This window comes from Cibotium barometz, chromosome 49 (assembly GCF_041138505.1).
Source record: "Cibotium barometz isolate CiBa-2024 chromosome 49, ASM4113850v1, whole genome shotgun sequence".
Taxonomy (NCBI): domain Eukaryota; kingdom Viridiplantae; phylum Streptophyta; class Polypodiopsida; order Cyatheales; family Cibotiaceae; genus Cibotium; species Cibotium barometz.
This window is the reverse complement of record NC_141094.1, coordinates 32,880,203-32,886,586: the sequence shown is the minus strand read 5'-3', so window position 1 is coordinate 32,886,586 and position 6,384 is coordinate 32,880,203. Positions and strand designations below refer to the sequence as shown.

The following is a 6,384-nucleotide window of genomic DNA, read 5'->3' as shown; positions in this document are numbered from 1 at the left end:
AACAAACCCTAAACTTACAAACCCTATAACATGTAAAAGGATAAGAGAAGAAACATACAAGAAAGAGATCTCTTGCCTTGTGAGACTTGTATGTGTTGAAAACCTACAAAATCAAACCAAATTCAGAAAATAAAGTATTAATAACAAACCCTAATCTTAAAAGCCCTAAAATTTATAAACCCTATAAATGTGTAAAAGCGTGAAAGGAGAAACACACAAGAAAGAGATCTCTTGTAATGCTTGTATGTGTTGAAAACCTACAAAATTAAACCAAGTTAAGAAAAATCAAGGTCTCTTACCATATGAAGCTTTAATGGAGAGGTTTTAATTAGGGAAATTACTCGTAATGGTTAAGCTTCAATAAGAAGGGAAAAAGAAGAAAAGAAAACCTGAAAAGGGAGGGAAGAGAAAGGAAATACTCACAAGAAAGCTTTCATGGAAAGCTTGTTTACATAGGAGATAAAGGAAAAGAGTAGACATCCCTTGCTTGAGCTTGAGGAGGATAGGGTAGGAGAGGTAGAAGTCATAGATAAGGCATAAACCTACAAAAAAACTCAGAGTACAAGTTTAATATATTCAAAAGATTAAACTATGTAGCGAAAAAAAGGGATATTTTTACTGTATAGTAGTGTTTTTTCGCTGCTATATATGTTGCTAAGCAACGATTTTTCACTGTAAAAAGCGTTGGTGACGAATGTGAAAACATTGCAGGAGCACAGTGACAACTCGCTGCTTAGCATTGTGAAAGCCCCCGATATTTTCCTTCCAAAAACGCTGCAAAAAGGCTAATATGATCTGGATGTGTTGTAGTGCTCTCTCTTCCTCCCTCTCACCTATCCAATACATTTTCTTGATTATGTAGATCCTTTCCCCACAAAAGAAGGTGTAGCATGTTTTCTAAATACATTGCAAATTTCATAGTTTTATCTATCTATTTGTGTGAATATATGAAATCTAAATCCATTAAGTAAATCATATAGATTAATATGTAGTTTAAGTGAATATATGTACTCTAAATCCATTAAACACCATATGAGAGAATTTGGAAAAATCCCAATTCCCATTTTCCAAGATTATAAAAAGGGGACCATGGTGAACCTTTTTAAGATTTTGTCATAACCCCGTCATATGACATATCATTAGAAAGAGCTTAAATAGTAGGTTCTAAATACACATTCTCTGACAACTTTCGAGTTTGTATGCTTAGGACACACCAAAAAGTAGATTGAAAAGAAAATTTCCAAAGTCTTGGGATTTTCCCAAATTCTCCAATATGGTCTTATTATAGTATTCATACTACCTATATGTCTAGAACTATTTTTTGAACTATTGTATCCTTTACAAGTAAATTTCATCCATGCCAAGTAAGACATAAATTCATAATGGAGCCCTATGCTTCAATTGGAATAGAATCTTTGGATATTACTAATCAGTTCAATCCCATAATGTGACAGTTGTGAGGCAAGTGAAGAGGAATCCTGCTCGATACAACCATTATGCTCTCAAAGGAATAGGCAGCACTTGGCATTCTCTATCTCAAAGGAATAGGCAACACTTGGCATTCTCTATGGCTATGTTCTTTCTCTCTCTCTCTCTCTCTCTCTCTCTCTCTCTCTCTCTCTCTCTCTCTCTCTCTCTCTCTCTCTCTCTCTCTCACACACACACACACAGAGGTCTATGCTTTGGCTATGCTCTCTCTCTCCCTCCCTCTTTTTGTCTTGACATGAGTAGCCAATAGTAGCAAGCTGCTACCTGCTCTTTCTTCCTCCCTCTTACCTGTCCAGTACACTCTCTGACAATTGTTGTGTACATCCTTTCCCCACAAAAGAAGGTGTAGCATGTTTTCAAGAGATACATTGCAAATTTCATAGTTTGATATGTCTATTTGCATGAGTATAATATGAACTCTAAATCCATCAAGTAAATCATGCAGACTAATATGTAGCTTAAGTGAATATATAACATCTAAATCTATCAAGTAAATTATACAGATGAATACGTAGCTTAAGTGAATATACATACTCTAGATCCATTGTAGTATGCATGGTACCTATATGCGTAGAACTATTTTTTGAAACCAGCTTCTCTTCAATGCACATAGGACCTCTTATAGATTGGTCTAGGTTGTCATTGTCCATTTTCAATTCTGCCTCAAAGCTAGCCAAGTGTGTGATCAATTCTAGTTGCATTGCTGCTCTTGTGGCACTTAAGGTTTGCTAAGCACTGTGAATCTTATTTCAGTGACCCACTCTGATGTGAATTATAATGAGGCCACTTTCTTCTGTGCATCTGACTGTATAGTTTTTACAGCCTCAAGCTCTATCTTCAATGCTACATTTCTACTCTCAAGTTGTTGCTTCCAATTGGACATGATCATCATTGGACATGATCATCTATTGCTCCTCAGATGCCCTTGTTTGAAGAAACCTTTTTTCCACCACCATCCCCCTATGCTCTAGACCTATGTTGGGGGTAATATCCTACTCCTCTTTTACATCTAAACTGTCTTGGCTGACTACCCTCGAATCTCTATGCTGGGCACAGTCATACCATTCTACCTCTATCCCATGATTACATGCAACAAAGGCATGGGTGAGTAAATTGTGCCCACTTCATTATTCAATACTTTCATTTAGTGGTAGATCCTAGTGTGCAGCTACATGAACTCCTCCTTTCAACAACCTTTCAAACTATTGATGTGATAGCCGCATCAGCTAATCTTATCTATGTTGCCCCATGTGTCGATCATCCACTACTTCATTTATGGATATATATCAGGTTTAGCTCAAAGGAAGAAGTTCTAATTGAGTTTATTACCTGTGGGAATTGTCAAGCTATAATAAACATAAGTTTAAATTTTCCCTTCAAGCCCTTTAATGCATAGAAGATCAACCAAAGTTCTTAGGAGTCGACATACTGCAGCACCTATTCCTTCATGCATTCAAATGAGATAGTGCACGAGAGAGAGAGAGAGAGAGAGAGAGAGAGAGAGAGAGAGAGAGAGAGAGAGAGAGAGAGAGAGAGAGAGCTAAATAGTACTTGGGTAGTCTGTGCAATGGCAGCCTGTTTTATTTTCTTTTGAAGATACGAAATGTCACATTGGAAAGTGATGATTTCGAAGGATCAAAACAAGAGGCTCCTCCTCTTATAACGCTTCAAATTCTTAGTTTGGGTACATACAAACACTTCAAATTCTTAGTTTGGGTACATACAAACACTTCAATTTCTTAGTTTGGGTACAAACACTTCAATAATTTTATCTCCACTTTAGGACCAAGATCCTTCTCCACAAACAGATTGACTGATCACACTATCAAAGCATATTTGGGGACTTAGAAGTCACGTGTTTTAGTATAATTGAGACCAGTACCATAGTGTGTAATCATAAGATACGTAGTAGTAGACCAACAAAAAGATAACCTTTGATTATAACAACTACACATCTTAGGTTAGAACTTAGCTCCCTAGATCTTAGGTTAGAACTTAGCTCCCTAGGTGCTTGGTTTGAGTCCTTTGTTCTTAATGAAGTCCATGAAGCTATGGACATGGGGAAGGTTAGGGAGGTCGTCCAGTACAGGGTAGCGGTGAATACAATCGTGCCAAGGGTTTTGCCCTTCTAAGATGGGTCTATCCAGAGTCTTCAATACTCTCCACACTGCAGTATTGCACTTGAAGCCTGAGCCCAACCCAATTTGCCACACCTTATCACCTTTTTGAAGCCTCTTCTTAGCCTCACAATAGGCCAATATATACCATACCCCTGAAGATGAAGTGTTGCCAAACCTGTGAAGAGACATCAGAGAAGGCTCTATATCATATGCACTCAAGCTCAGGCTCTTGCCCACCCCTTCTATCACTGGCTTTCCACCTGGATGAATGCAGAAGTGATCAAAAGCTAGCTTGAAATTGGGCACATATGGCTTCACATCCTTCATCTTAAACACGTTACCCTTTATTACACTCAAACCAGCCTTACATAGCTCACCCAGCGGTAACACTTTTGGAGCCAATTTCTTTATATTGCTTCTAAGAGCGTTGCCAGCCACGTTGATCAGTTGAGCACTCAATTGAGCTCCAGGCACACCATCTTCATCTTCTTTCACAACTACAACATTGTGGGCTTCATCTTGGGCTGCAGCATTCACCCTCACAAGATGCAGCAGCTCGAGCTTGGCTCTGCTCTTATCTTTCCTTCTGTTGGAGAGCAACAGGGCATTGCCAGCCGCCCGAAACAAGCAGTTAGTGACCATCATGGACCTCTCCTTGCCATCATAGAGACCTTGGAGCACTTCCGTGCTAGCTACTAATGCATATCTAGCTGCATGTTTATAAACTCGAAGCAAATCCTTAGCCAAATCAACAGAGATAAGGCCAGCGCTGCAGCCCATGCCACCAAGGTGGAATGTCTTCACATCAGGTCTCATGTTGAAGCAGTTGACGAGCATTGAAGTTAAGGAAGGGGTGGGGTTAAAGACGCCACTGTTAACGACTACAATATCAAGCTCCTGAGGCAGGACGCCGGTTTTCTTAAGCAATTCATCCACAGCGCCCGCAACAAGTGTGTGGGCTTGTTCATGTAAGTCTTGCATGCGCACGCGCCACCGGCCTCTCTCTAGACTGGCCCTTGGCACATATGCCTCCTCCCCTATGCCAGACTTCAAGAAGACCTTGGCTTGGAAAAGCATGTCCTTCTCCGCTATGGTGCCGATCTCCTGCAAGAAATACTGCAGCACCTCCAAGCTTGTCTTGTTCTCATCGTTGTACTTGGCACAACTGTAGTCAATCAGGTATACAGAGGTCTTCCTCACCAAGTGGACGTATAAAATCAGAGAGAGCAGCATGGCAAGCACTAGCGTTAGGGCTCCTAGGCTCCAATCTGCATGGTAGAGCTGCTGATCAATTATGTGCTGCAGGGCTTCCCGTAGAGAGGCAGAGGGGAGAATTTCGTGAGATAACATGGCTATGCAGTCACTGTGCGCGTGTGTGGGTGAAAGAGAGAGAGAGAGAGAGAGAGAGAGCGCTCTCAGTGAGGGATTTCGTGAGAAATCTAAAAGAGAGAGAGGGGGCTTGACAAGGAATACTGTCCAGAAACCCTATGAAGCATAGAGTGGCTGAGGAGCAAGTCAATATATAGGTATGGGGTGGTTGACCGGACAGGAAATAATTAGTAGTAAAAAGAGTGACGCTAGAGCTGGTGGTTGGGGGACGTTTTGCATCGCTCCAAAAAAAAAAAAAAAAAGCGCCCACTCAAAAAAAAATAGGTGTGTATATTTATTACATATTAACCATCGACAATTAAGGTACAAAGGAGAGGAGTCACGACAGAAAAGAGAAAACCTAGATTTTTAAAAAATAAGAAGAAAAAATCTTTTCGATTGCTATTATCTATCAGCATGTGATGTTGTCGTTTTTGACCCTTTGTATTCCGGCTTTCATTCCTGCGTTTCGCTTCTCAATGTCTTTTACATACCACAGCAACGCGCGGGTTGAGCACTAGTTGAAACAAACCTCTTCACAAATTTATTTTTTTTATTCTAATTCTTGACTCCTTGAAATAATATTGAAAAATTCATGATTACAAGGCTTTCTCTAACGTCTAAAAGAATTAATTACTAACCTATTCTAGGTCCTATTACTAAGCTTCTAACGCCTTTATAGTTTCTTCCTTTTTTTAATATTTTTAATTCTAGATCTAGCCCCAAGAAATAACGGGCCCTTTTTGTTTTTTATTTTGCAATGTGCATTGTGCATATACATGAAAGAAACCATGATGTGGCCCCATAACTTAAAGCTCCTCCTTGCACTCCTATTTATCAATGCCAACTTTTCACCTTAAAAAAGAGGTTTTAACTTATTATTAATTAAGTTATCTTCATTTTGCCCATTAATATGTTCGAAGTTATTCGACTTTTAATTACTTTTTTTTTGGGGGGGGGAGGGAGAGAAGGGACTCTGGGAACATGTTTTTTTTTTTGCAAGAGGGATTTGTTTTATTTTTTACATCACACATGTGTCAGTGTGCTAAGGGGGTGAGTCGAATTGAACTCACGTGACCCGTATCACAAAGGAGAGTAATGCTCCATCGATAGGCTAGCCCCTACCAGAGAAAATGTTATAAGTTCTATTTCCACACTTTTTAAATTTTCAATATTACATATTTATTAATTGAATAGGGATCAACATTTGTGATTAATGCTAAATCAATAATTATTCAAGTGGAACATTCAAGAACTTTAGTAAAGACCTTAGAAATATTGGGTTATTTACCTTTGAATGATAGCAACAATGTTTTGTTCTCATAATGGGTGGCCTCTTTTTAGCATGAAGGAGCCCATCGGCAATAATAGTGGTGTAAAATAGCATTGCCTACAATGACAATGGGTG

At 39.3% G+C, this 6,384-nt stretch overlaps 2 pseudogenes; both read right to left on the bottom strand.

The window, feature by feature from the left end:
- Nucleotides 1–3,491: 3,491 nt before the first annotated feature.
- LOC147610501 (3-ketoacyl-CoA synthase 13 pseudogene) lies at nucleotides 3,492–4,250 on the bottom strand (annotated as a pseudogene).
- On the bottom strand, nucleotides 4,186–5,002 carry LOC147610500 (3-ketoacyl-CoA synthase 1-like; annotated as a pseudogene).
- Nucleotides 5,003–6,384: the final 1,382 nt, after the last annotated feature.